General features: G+C 42.2%; 1 long non-coding RNA gene across 7 annotated transcripts in view; it reads left to right on the top strand.

Annotated features, from left to right (window-relative positions):
- The window catches only part of LOC123838593 (uncharacterized), a 61,967-nt gene that overhangs the window by 23,312 nt on the left and 24,829 nt on the right, over positions 1–13,826 (top strand). For 4 of the 7 annotated variants that reach the window (XR_010410036.1, XR_010410033.1, XR_010410038.1 and 1 more), the window contains exon 3: positions 1,726–1,852. This is a non-coding gene — a long non-coding RNA (uncharacterized LOC123838593). Of the gene's footprint in view, positions 1–1,725; positions 1,996–4,244; positions 5,681–13,826 lie in introns of those variants that run through there. The other 3 variants (XR_010410035.1, XR_010410034.1, XR_010410032.1) reach the window with 3 other exon arrangements.

The raw sequence follows: 13,826 nt of genomic DNA, 5'->3' as shown, positions 1-13,826 counted from the left end.
AGATTTTATTTATTTGACAGAGAGAGAGACAGCGAGAGAGGGAACACAAGCAGGGGGAGTGGGAGAGCAAGAAGCAGGCTTCCAGCAGAGCAGGGAGCCCGATGCAGGGCTCGATCCCAGGACCCTGGGATCATGACCTGAGCCGAAGGCAGACGCTTACCGACTGAGCCACCCAGGCGCCCCAGGGTCACATGCCTTATTAGCTGAGCCAGCCAGGTGCTCCATTAGTGGCCCTCTTTCAAGCTGATAAGGCAAGCTCCACTCTTCTGTTACCTGCCCCTCCTTCCCACTTCCCTTCCGGCTCAGACAGTTTTGGCACTTGGCAGGAAGAGGAGTGAGTCAGGGGGAGGCCAGTGGGAACAGATGAAGCAGAGGGGCTGCTGCTGGTGGTGATTGCATGGGGGGGGGGGGGGATTTCGCCCCAGTACTAAAAAGATCCAAGTTGCACTTGTAGACAAGCTTGTTGAAGCCAGCCACTCATCCCAGCCCTTCCCAGTTCTGCCCACCCAATGGCCCTCCCAGGTACTAAGGCATCTCTTTTCCATTCATGGCCATTATGACTAATTTTAAAAATTACATGTATGTTTTTAGTATGTGCTGTGTGTATGTAAGGGTGAGAGTAAGGCTTACTATGCTTCAGGCTTCACTATTCTAGCCATTGCCCTGCATCTCAAGAATTCCAAATTTCTTTTCTTTCTTTTTTTTTTTTTTTAAAGATTTTATTTATTCATTTGAGACATAGAGATACACAGAGAGAGAGAGAGCATGAGCAGGGAGAGAGGCAGAGGGAGAGGGAGAAGCAGGCTCCCCGCTGAGCCAGGAGCCCGATGCGGGGCTTGATCCCAGGACTCTGGGATCATGACCTGAGCCGAAGGCAGACACTTAACCATCTGAGCCACCCAGGCGCCCCGCCAAACTTCTTTTCATCTAATGCTTCTGAATTAGAACTTTCTGCTAAATGTAATCAATTCAATAGAACTTCAAGCTTCCCTTTAAAATGGCTTAAATATATGAAATAATTTCTTTTTTGAAAGCTACTCACTCAATGACATCTTTGACTACTTCACATTTCCAGAAACATCTATCATATTTTACTAAAGAGATCCCAATGTCACACAAAACTTATCAACGCAATGCCTTGACTCTTGTGGCCGTGTCATGAATTATTACTGTGGGCAGAAGCTATTGTATTACTCCATGACTTTTATCAGTACACATTGGTGGTGACTTAAACAGTTCCTTTTTCTAGATGTTTTATATTTTTTTGTCTTTTTTTTTAAAGATTTTATTTATTTATTTGAGAGAGAGAGAATGAGAGAGAGCACATGAGAGGGGGGAGGGTCAGAGGGAGAAGCAGACTCCCCGCCGAGCAGGGAGCCCGACGCGGGACTCGATCCAGGGACTCCAGGATCATGACCTGAGCCGAAGGCAGTCACTTAACCAACTGAGCCACCCAGGCGCCCCTTTTTCGTCTTTAATTAGACTGAGGTACTGGAGTGGCCATTGCTTTTGTAAGTGAATATTCTCAGTTCTACTGCTATTCATGATGCAAAGATGGATACTTGCCAATTATTTACTCTGGCCAGGGGCATTATTTATTTACAGAGCTGGTAATGTTTTACGACTCGCGTGAACTGGTCTACATCCATGGTTCTGCTCTTGTTCTAAATTTTGCTTTCCATTTCATTGTAAACTTGAGTTAATACAGATATTGTTTGTTTTTAGCTTTTCACTAGGTATTCAGGTCAAGAAGATAACAGATCTCTGGCTTGAACTCTGAAAGCAGAAGTCCTTGAGAAGCCTTTAAGAATTGGATCCCTTCAAGGCTGAAACTGCTGTTCTCATCAGCTTGGTAAATCTAGATTAGACTTTTTGTGATTTGTGATACAGTTATATACACTTACTGTAGAGTTGCTGAGACAATAAAAGTTAATGACTGCCACCTCCCCCCCACCCCCCGCCATGGGGGCCCGGGGAAGTGGCCTGGGGAGAGAAGAGCTGTCAAGTCCTTGCCTTGCCTTTGCTTCTCATGGAGACAACAGCATTCTCCAGAAGCACCCCTTCCCCCCCAAGATTAAGTGAGTCCCACCACCAGTAAGCACAGACATGCTCAGGTTTCTAGAGAGAGGCTACTTGGTGACTGACCTAATTCAACCAGCGGGAGACCCTGGCACAGCAGATGACCAGGGGAAAAGCTTGGTACACCCTTTTGAAAGGCAGTCGGATCAGTGTAAACCAGAACATTCTTTCTGAATAGAAAAATGCTATTAGTCATGAAAATGATTTCACTCCTCATACTGTCATCTCAAGTCTATGAATAAGTACGTGATAATACTAATAAAGTTGATGATGATGGCTTAATTCCTATGCATCTAGGGATCCACATTGTTTGCAGAGCAAAATCACGTTCCAGAGGCAGAATCAGCAGCCACAAATTTTATAAAGTGTTTACATTCTTTATTTTTATTCACTGAAGAACATTAGAGAGATATGATTCCTAATCTGGGGCAACACCTTTTAAAAGCGCCTTCCTCCACTCTCCGATTTTCCTGTACGCTCTGGGCTCTCTCCTGTATCAATGCTCTGACACTGTCCCTCCAGGCTCTGTCTGTTTTACACTGAACTCTTCCTCTTCTTTCTTGCTCTCTTTTTTTTTAAGATTTTTTGTTTATTTTATTTGAGAGAGAGACATTTGAGCTTCAGAGAGGATTATTAATATTCCCACGGGCATGTTGCCTAAAAGTGGAAAAGTCCAGTTCTGAATTCAAATCTTTATTCCTCCAGCGTCTACACATCTGCCACATCTGTCACTATGCTGTTATCCTAAATAATTAATTCAAGGGAAACAAGTCATTTGTACACAACATTTAGATTAGATATGGGCCAAAGCGTCAAAGCACAAAAATATGATTAGGTAAATTATTATCCAGCAACTTAATATTAATAGACTTATGTGGCCATTGAAGCATTATACAATAGATTGATAAAAAAATAAATGAAGTTTGGTATACATAAATCATAATCATTTAAAATTAAGCATACAGAATTAAAAATCATAAAAGTCATGAAGATTGCAAGATATGTCTATTAAGGTGAAGGGAAAGGGGTCATGTGTTTCTCTAAGATTAAACTTTAAATGACTTCTGCTTGTCCTTTGAAAGAAAGATTGTCATTCCCGATGTCCTGATTCTGTTGACTACAAACTTGCCGAGCTCAGAGTCAAGCTGGGAAAGCTAATATCCCATATCTGGTAGATCGAGACATTTCATATTTTTTCAGCTTCTTATCTATCCCGTTTCTACCCAAATAGTGAAATAACCTAGAACAAAGCCAGCCAAACCTCTGCTCTCCTCCCTGCAGGGGGCACTGTGGGCCTGTCTAAATGGAAGACTGGCAGCCACCCGCCCAGGTCAAGTGGTCCATCGACAGTTCAGCTTAACTGCTCAGCCCAGTCAGGACTGTTCCTCTGATACCTGGCACTGGATGTTCCCTATTCTCCCTTTCCCTGCTCCCCCAGACCACTCTGCTAGTTGTCCAAGGATCAAAGAGCTGCTGCATGTGAAGTGTGACTTGGGGAGATTTTGTGCGTCAAATCTCAAAGCCTTGCTCCTAAGGGAATTGTAGACCCTAGGCTGAGGGGAATTTGGCAGCGAAGATAGATTTGAAGGCAGGCTCTCTCGGCAGCTCAAAATTGCCTTTCTGCTGGTGGGAAGACTGCCTTTCTGAGGGCCTGGATCCTCAGAGGGAAATAATCTATTTTTTTTCTTTTAATGTTCTTTTTTTTTTTTTTAAGATTTATTTATTCATTTGAGAGAGCAAGAATGAGAGAGAGTACATGAGAGGGGGGAGGGTCAGAGGGAGAAGCAGGCTCCTCACTGAGCAGGGAGCCCGATGCGGGACTCGATCCCGGGACTCCAGGATCATGACCTGAGCCGAAGGCAGTCGCTCAACCAACTGAGCCACCCAGGTGCCCTATTTTTTTTCTTTTAAATAATCATTCTGGTGATTATCACTTTCATGAAAGAGCGGAGTTTGAAAAAGAGACTGACCAGAGCATATAAAATAGTCCTGCTGTGCTCACAGGTCAATTCAGGCATGCTCTCTAAAGAAGTACCTCTTTATTCTAGAGGTGCGTGTGGATTCTCTCTTACTAGACAAATGGCGTGAAAGGTCAGGATTCAACAACTCTACCATTCTCTTTAGCAGGTTTATTTTAAGTTGAGTTGTTTTCTTTTATGGTTCAGCATAGGAGGCCTCACTTTGCTCCAAACGCTCAGACGCTGAGCTCCCAGAAGGTAAGGCATTCTGTGTCTGGGCAAGAGCTTGTGGTTGCTGGTGTGTGATTCATCCATCCGTAGATGCTTAGGCTGCTTCCGTATCTTGACTATTGTAAAAAAATGCTGCAAGGAACATAAGGGTGCATATGTCTTTTTTAATTGGTGTTTTTGTTTTCTTCAGACTAATAGAAGTGGAATTGCTGCATCACATGATAGTTCTATTTTTAATCTTTTGAGGAACCTCCATCCTGCTTTCTGCAGTGCTGCACCGATTTCTATTCCCACCAACAGTGCACGAGGGTTCCCTTTTCTCCACATCCTCGCCAACACTTATTTCTTGTCTTTTTGATGATAGCCATTCTAATAGGTGTGAGGTCATCTCTCATTATGGTTTTGATTAGCATTTTCCTGATGACTAGGGATGTTGAGCACCTTTTCACATACCTTTTGGCCATTTGTATGTCTTCTTAGTAAAAATATCTATTCAGATCTTCTGATTTTTTAAAAAGATTTTATTTATTTATTTGAGAGAGCGAGTGAGTACAAGCAGGGTGAGCAGCAGAGGGAGAAGCAGGCTCTCTGCTGAGCAGGGAGCCCGATGCGGGGCTCAATCCCAGGGCCCTGGGACCATGACCTGGGCTGAAGGCAGACGCTTGACTGACTGAGCCACCCAGGCACCCCTCTTCTGCTGATTTTTAATCAGATATATATATATGTATATGTATATATGTATATGTATATATATATTTGCTATTGAGTTGTAGGAGTTCTTTATATATTTTGGATATTAACTCCTCATATATGATTTGAAGATATTTTCTCCCATTTGATAGGTTGCTTTTTCATCTTATTGATGGTTTCCTTTGTTGTGCAGAAGCTTTTTAGTTTGATGTAGTCCCACATGTTTATTTTTGCTTTTGTTACCTTTGCTTTTGGTGTCAAATGATTGTGAATGCTCCAAATGCCCCTGAATTATACACTTAAAAATAATTAAGATGGCAAACTTTATGGTTTGCCTGTTTTATCACAATAAAAAACCCCCACAAAACTAAGATCAACTTTGTGTCTTCCTATAGATCGGCTTGCCACTTAAAACCTAAAATGCCCTTCCTGATATTTGTTCCTAACCAATGCCCTTGCCTCTGTCTTGAACTCTACGCAGCCACCTGGACTCTGCTTGTGCCAGAATCACACTTGAGCCCATTGCTGCCTGACCAGTCCCTCCCTCTTCAACTGGCTTTACCCAGCTCCCTGGAATGTCACCTTGCCTGAGATTTGCACATTCCATTTATACCCTTACCTGTCCCTCCACCTGTGACTGGGAGATTGTATATCATGCTTTACTCTCTCCCTCTGGCTTAGATTCTTTCCTGTAGGGCCTCAGCTTTGCTGCCCTGCTTGTCTGAGGGCTGACAGACAGATGTATGTGCTACATACTTCCTCTGCCTTATTACTGTTCCCAGATCGCGGTACACATGTGTTACGTCTGTGAAGGGAGGCTGGAGGCACTGCTTGAAACAGCATTCTCTCCTCCTCCTCCTCCTCTCCCCTCCCCCTCTCCCCTCCCCTCTCCTCCTCCTCCTCCCCTCCCCTCCCCCTCCTCCTCTCCCCTGCCCTCTCCTCCTCCTCCCCTCCCCTCCCCCTCCTCCCCTCCCCTCCCCCTCCTCCTCCTCCCCTCCCCTCCCCTCTCCTCCTCCTCCTCCCCTCCCCTCTCCTCCTCCTCCTCCCCTCCCCTCCCCTCTCCTCCTCCTCCTCCTCCTCTCTCCTCCCCTCTCCTCCTCCTCCTCCTCTCCCCTCCCCTCTCCTCCTCCTCCTCCTCCTCCTCCTCCCCTCCCCTCCCCTCTCCTCCTCCTCCTCTTCTTCTTCTTCTTCTTCTTTTAAGATTTATTTACTCGAGAGAGAGACCAAACGTGAGAGCAAGAGAGAGCACAAGCAGGGGCAGGGGCAGAGGGAGAGGTAAAAGCAGGCTCCCTGCTGAGTAGGGAGTCCAGCCCCTGGGGCTCGATCCCAGGACCCCGGGATCATGACCTGAGTAGAAGCAGATACTTAACGGACTGAGCCACCCAGGTGCCCGCATTCTTTTTCATAGATTCAGACTTTTGTGGAAAAATTGATACTTATGATTTGGGAGGAAGTTATGTATTTACCACATTCATCTATATCAAATGCTAATCGAAAATCTCAGCTCACTTATGATGAAGAACATTACATGATACATATTGGTTGGAGATAACGACATTCTCCTCCTGGTGACATCTATTTCAGGGATAGAAACTCCTGGATCCAAGTGTCCTGCTCTCTCCCCTCTTAGACCACTGAGTCTGCCAAGTAGCCTCCCAAACAACTAGTTGTTATGAAACATATCAAACCATAATAGGATTCTTCATTACTTGAGAACAATAGATTGTTATATGCTCAGTTAGAGAAGGCATTGCTTTCAGAGGAAAATCTTTTGATAATGAAAATATGCTTGACTTGATAAAATATCCGATACACCCTGCCATCTCACATACTTGTTGAGGGTGGTGGTGATTCCACTAGGAGTACATAAGCTTAGTGCCATTTAGACATGTCATTAGTTACTAAAAAAATATTCAGGGAAGTAACTGCTTTTATATTTATTCATTCATGCACTCATGCATGGACTCCACAAATCCTACTGAGTGTCTACCGTGTGTCAAGCACTGTCCTAGGAACTATGATTATAGTGGCATGAGGGTGAGTCCGAGGTTCTCTTTCTTTACTTTTTATTATTGGAGTTTACATATAAGATATTCTTGGTCCCAGGCACTCCTAAAACTCGAAGGTTCTGGAAGTTGTTTGAGGCTGGCCAACAAGGCCAGACACAATGGGAACCCTCCTCCTATTCTCAGCCCGAACAGTCCTCCTTCTCTTTCTTAGATGGTTTCTCTGACTCCTGACACAATTTCCCACATCCATCCAAAATAATGCCCATGGGTGAAGTCTTGTGGAAAAAAAAAAAATCACCTTTAAACTATAATACCACTTGTCTGCCTGAAATAGGATTGACTGCTCTTTTTTTCTCTTTCTGAAACTCTTTTAGCAAACCCAAGTAATCACTAGAATTCTGAAATGTGAATATATATAATCTTTTAACTTTGGCTTATGTGAATCATAAAGCATTAGAGAAATTAGCTTTACAATCTTTCTTGCTGAAAAAAATTCAATTTTCTTTTAGTCTCACCAAATTGGCTGAAGGGATTTTTGCAAAAAGGCAAATCTATCATTATCACATTAGGATTTATTGGAGGCAAAAATGGGACCATTATTTAGAAACTACAATATAGACTATATTTTGGTTGTTTATACTTTCAGTGAAACTGTGTAAAACAAAACAATGTGTAAATAAGATTTTAGAGTAGCAGGATAATTTTAAGATCTACCGAGTCCATCCCATTAGAGAACTTAAAAAAAATTTTTTTTTATGAAATTCTAGTCATCCTTAATATAAGAATGCTAATTACTCAAGGAGTAATTAAAAATTTGTCCAAGCCCAAAGAGACTGCCTATGTGGGCAACTGAAAAAGGTAGAAATTTCCCTTCACAGCTATAATTTGGAAAGAAAATTTCTAAACCATACAATTTACAAAGATGTCTTGCTTCCTCTTTGGAAAAGACTTGGACTTGATATAACACTTACCTGATGATGTGGAATTTTGAGAACTTTCAGAGCTATGGACAGCACAAGCACGATGAGTGCGGAATAACGAGCATGTCAGTTCTACCTGGCACTGCAAATACCAGCATTTCCTGGCTTCATTAGTAATCTTGTTGCTGCTGTAACACATTACCACACATTTAGTGTCTTAAAACACACATTTGTTCTCTCCCAGTTCTGCAGCGCAAAAGCCCAAAATGAGCCTTACAGGGCTACAGTGACGGTCCCCCTTCTGGACCCTCCAGGGGACAGTCCATTCCTTGCCTCTTCCAGCTTCTGGAGGCTCCCACGTTCCTTGGCTCATAACCATTTCCTCCCATCACTCCAATCTTTTCCTTCCCTCATGGAATCTTCTACTGCTCTCTCTCATAAAGACCCTAGTGATTCCTTTGGACCCACCCAGATGATCCAGGATCATCTCCCCAACTCAAGATATTTACCTTTACCTTTACCTCTGTGAAGTCTCTTTTACATGTAAGGTAACATTCACAGGTGCCAGGGATTAGGGTGTGGATATTTTTAGGGCACCTTTATTTAACCTATCACACTGAGTAACCAGAGTCAGTTATTTAACTTCTGCAAGCCTCTCAAATGGAGAAAAAATAAAGATATTTTGTAAACTCTAGAAGGATGATACCCATGTTAATATTTATTCCATCTTTAGCTCTGTGGATCTATGAAAATCTCACCCCAACCAGAAAAGTCTGCATCACTGATTTTTCAGCCTTATTTAGGCATAATTGACAAATTGTACATCTGTAAAGTCTACAGTATCATGTGAATATCTGACAAACATATACTTCATGAGATAATTACCCCAATTAGGTTAACACGTCTATCAACTTATATCAAGCTACTTTGTGTACATGTGAGAATGCTTAAGGTCTACTTTCTTAGCAAAGTTCAAGCACACAACACAGTAGCATAAACTGGTCACCATGCTGTACATAAGACCCCTAGAACTTATTCATCTTCTAACTGAATGCTTGTACTTTTGATCAGCACCTTCCCATCTCCCCCACTCTTTCCCTGTTGTTTCTACGAGTTCAACCTTTCTTTAACATTCCACATTTAAGTGAAGTCATATAGCATTTGTCTTTCTCTGTCTGGCTAATTTCACTTAGTGTAATATCCTCTAGATTCATTCCTGTTGTTGCAAAGGTAGGTGTTACTTGTATTGCAATTCCTTCTCAGCTGGAGACTCTCCTAAAATTCTTACGAGTCTTAACCAAGGAGAGGGGTTGAGTCTATGCTTGATCTTAAAAGAGAACCTGGCATTTCATTGCCCATAATGCTGAGACAAGCTGCACAGAGGGCAGGGCTCACTAAACACTTGCAGCTGAATGGAACTGCACACCATCGTACTCATATCATCTGATTCTTTTTGACTAAGCGCTGTCCCACGGGCTAGTCAAGGTATGAGGGGTGAGTGAGAAATTACTGAGATTATAAGATGCAGTTGGGGTGGAAAAATATCCTTTGGCTTCTACTTAACCTACATGTTCAGATATCCCAGAACACATTTTTATTCTCACCATCACAATATGCCGACAGTTCTAAAATCAGCAGCAGTTGATCCAGTTTGGAAATATGAGGGTGGATGTAACAGAATGGAACAAAGGGACATGGAGGTAAGACAGTGAGTGCTGAGAATGGTATGTGGGTTGGAGAAGGAATTAAAGGACAGTGAGATACAGATTAACCATGCAGCTGGTATCTGCCAATTAATACTATAGCTGTGAAATTTAAAAAAAAAGAAAGAAAAAGATGTGATAGCAAGTTAGTGATTACTTCAGGATGAAAGACCTACCAGTACAATAATTATTTGTTTAAGCATTGGTCTTTACAGAATATCACGCTCATTAACAACTTGTGACAAGATTTAGGTACAGTCTGAAGCTGATAATTAATTGGTACCATATATATCTTGTAATGTAACTAAAAAGAAAAGTAAATTTAGTTACAAAAATGTAATTACACACAAAGGTTACAACCTGGGAGGTTGATTGATGGTGCTTGAAATGCTTCCAATTATTTTTAAAATCTGCTTTTTGTTATAATATGAACAAACCTGAGGGTGTTTAAAAGTAAGCATTAGGGGTACCTGGGTGGCTCAGTTGGTTGAGTGACCGACTCCTGATTTTGGCTCAGGTCATGATCCTGGGGTCCTGGGATTGAGCCCCACCCCATGTGGGGGCTCCACTCAGTTTGAGATTCTTTCCCTCTGCCCCGCCCCTTACTCATGCTCTCCCTCTCTAAAATAAATAAATCTTTTATTTATTTTTTTAAAAGATTTTATTTATTTATTTACAGAGAGAGAGACAATGAGAGAGGGAACACAAGCAGGGGGAATGGGAGAGAGGGAGAAGCAGGCTTCCTGCCGAGCAGGGAGCCCGATGCGGGGCTCGATCCCAGGACCCTGGGATCATGACCTGAGCTGAAGGCAGACGCCCAATGACTGAGCCACCCAGGTGTCCCTAAAATAAATCTTTTAAAAGAGTAAGCATTAAAATCTTTGAAAGTATAAATCAATGGAAATTTTAAAACTGCTTCATAAATATTTTATTAAAATATGTGGAATGCTAGGAGGGAGGCAAGATGGTGGAAGAGTAGGGGCCTTATTTCATCCTGGTCCCTTGAATTTAGCTAGATAACTATCAAATCATTCTGAATACCAGTGAATTCAACCTGAGATGTAAGAAAAGAATTGCTGGAATCCTACAAATAAAAAACCAACCACTTTTTGCAAGGTAGGAGGTGCGGAGAAGTGAATCTGAGGGGATATATATGAAGATAAATGGTGGGGGGAGGGAGCCTCTGTAAACTGGCCATTGGAACGTGATATAGCCCTGGAGCACAAAATCCGAACTTTTAGAAGTCTGCTCCAGTGACAGACATCCCTGCCTGAAAGGTGCTCAGGTGGCGCAGCGGGGCAGAATCCTAGGTTGTACAGTGTGGTCTCGGGTCCCTGGGGTCACAGAAAGAATGCGGGGGCCTGAGCCAGCAGAGTTCCCAAGCATCAGAGCGGGAAACCAGCTACAAATAGCGAGCCCAGGAATGGGCTCTCAGCTCTGATTGCCATAAACCGCAAACTGCGGCATGATAGGGCGACCACTCTGTACAGGGACCCTGCAAAGGGCAGAAACTGCGGCAACCCTCCTCCTTCCTCTGGGAGGGGCGGCATGGGTGTGCGCAGGATCGGGTGACCCCTCTCCAGGCAGGGGCCCTGCAAGCAGCAGCTCCAAGGTGACCCCCTCCCTTTCCCAGGAGGATTGCCACTAGCGCACACCGCAGGAGTCTGCAGAGTTTGACTCACACAAAAGTGAAGACTGCTTTTCCCTGAGGGTTTACTGAAGAGAGGGGGCCGGGATCTCTCAGCTCCGGGGCTGGAGATCAGGGCTGGGCCATTTTTATTTTCATCCTCTAAAGCTGCGCAGAAAGACTTCAGGAAACAAAAGCCACATAGAACAACCCCAAGCAGCTTACACTGAGCCTGGTCCCCAAGCAAGGGGTGATGCAATCCCACACAGCCAAAGATACCTGAGAATCAGTGCAACAGGCCTCTCCCCCAGAAGACCAGTTGGAACATCAGGCCAATACCAAGTTTACAGAGCATAAAGAACTGCAAAACTCCATTGCTACGGGAAAATAATATATAGAATTCAAGATTTTTGTCATGATTCTTTTATCTTTCAGTTTTAAGTTTTCCTTTTCTTTTTTTCCTTTTCAACTAGTTTCTTATTTTATCAACTCTTTGTTTTTAAGGTTTTTTTTTTAACTTTAATTTTTACATTCACATTTTATAGATATATTCTTATTTTTGGCTTCCTTTCACTGTATTCAATTTTATCTTTGTACATATATAAGTTTTTCTATCTTTACAATTGTGGGATCAAGTGTCTTCTAACAAACAGACCAAAATACACCCAGGACCAAGTGTATCACCCTGTTCTGTCAACCTGTTTGATTATATTCTTTCCCCCCACTTTTTTGGTTTTTGATCTCTTCTGATTTGTCTAGTGTATATTTTGCTGGGGTTGTGGTTGATACATTTTTTTAATTTTTAATTTTTTATTTCTTTTTTGTTCTCTCGTTTATCTATTCATCTCTGGACTAGCTAGAGGAATGACTAGAAGGAGGAATTCACCACAAAAGAAAGAACCAGAAGTAATACCCTCTGCCATAGATTTATATGGATATATGGATATAAGTAAAATGTTGGACCTGGAATTCAGAATAATGATTATAAAGATCCTAGTTGGGCTTGAAAAAAGCATAAAAGACACTACAGAATCCCTTAGTGAAGAAATAAAAGAACTAAAATCTAATCAGGCTGAAATTAAAAATGCTTTAACTGAGATGCAGTCTAAACTGGATGCTCCAGTGGCTAGGGTAAATGAGGCAGAAGAGAAAGTCAGTGACAGAATACAGAATGTTGGAATGTAAGGAAGCTGAGGAAAAGAGAGAAAAACAACTAAGGGATCATGAGAGGAGGCTTTGAGAAATCAGCAATACCATAAAGCAAAACAATATTAAATTGATTGGGGTCCCAGAGGAAGAGGAAAGAGAGAGAGGGACAGACAGTATATTCGAACAAATCATAGCTGAGAACTTCCCTAATCTGTGGAAGGAAACAGGCATTCGAGTCCAGGAGGAATAGAGAACCCCCCTCAAATCAACAAAAATAGATCAACACCCCAACATATAAAAGTGAAGCTTGCAAATTTTGGAGATGAAGAGAAAATCCTGAACAGAGCTTGAGACAAGAAGTCCTTAACCTACAAGGGTAGAAACATTAGACTGGCAGCAAACTTATCCACAGAGACCTGGCAGGCCAGAAAGGACTGGCATGATATATATATTCAGGGTACTAAATGAGAAAAACATGCAGCAAAGAATCCTTTACCCAGCAAGGCTGTCATTCAAAATGGAAGGAGAGATAGTTTCCAGGACAAACAGGAACTTAAGGAATTTGTGATCACTAAACCAGCCCTGCAAGAACTATTAAAGGGGATCCTGTAAGCAAAGAGAGAACCCCACAGTAACACAGATCAGAAAGGAACAGGGACAATATACAGAAACAGTGACTTTACAGGTAATACAATGGCATTAAATTCATATCTTTCAATAGTTATTCTGAATGTAAATGGGCTAAATGCTCCAATCAAAAGACACGGGTATCAGATTGGATAAAAAAAAAAAAAAAAAAAGCAAGACACATCCAAATGCTGTCTACAAGAGACTCATTTTAGACCCAAAGACACCTCCAAATTGAAAGTAAGGGGATGGAGAACAGTGTATCACGCTAATGGACATCACAAGAAAGCTGGGGTAGCAATCCTTATATCAGACAAATTAGATTTTAAACCAAAGACTGTAGTAAGAGATGAAGAGGGACACTATATCATACTTAAGGGTCTATCCAACAAGAATATCTAACAATTGTAAATATTTATGGTCCTAACTTGGGAGCAGCCAATTCTATAAACAATTAATAACAAAATTAAAGGAACACATTGATAACAACACAATAATAGTAGGGGACTTTAACACTCCCCTCACTGCAAAGGACAAATCATCTAAGCAGAAGATCAACAAGGAAATAAAGGCTTTGAATGACACATTGGATCAGATGGACTTCACAGATATATTCAGAACATTCCATCCTAAAGCAACAGAATACACATTCTTCTCGAGTACACATGGAACATTCTCCAGAATAGAAAACATACTGGGTCACAAATCAGGTACCAAAAGACTGGGATTATTCCCTGCATATTTTCAGACCACAGTGCTTTGAAACTGGAACTCAATCACAAGAGGAAATTTGGAAGGAACTCAAATACTTGGAGGCTAAAGAGCATCCTACT

The sequence above is a fragment of the Mirounga angustirostris genome, unplaced genomic scaffold (assembly GCF_029215605.1).
Source record: "Mirounga angustirostris isolate CCGP_5_RB_7025 unplaced genomic scaffold, mMirAng1.0.hap1 SCAF_3, whole genome shotgun sequence".
Lineage (NCBI taxonomy): Eukaryota > Metazoa > Chordata > Mammalia > Carnivora > Phocidae > Mirounga > Mirounga angustirostris.
Note: the sequence above shows the minus strand (reverse complement) of the source record. Positions and strands in the feature narration are given on the sequence as shown.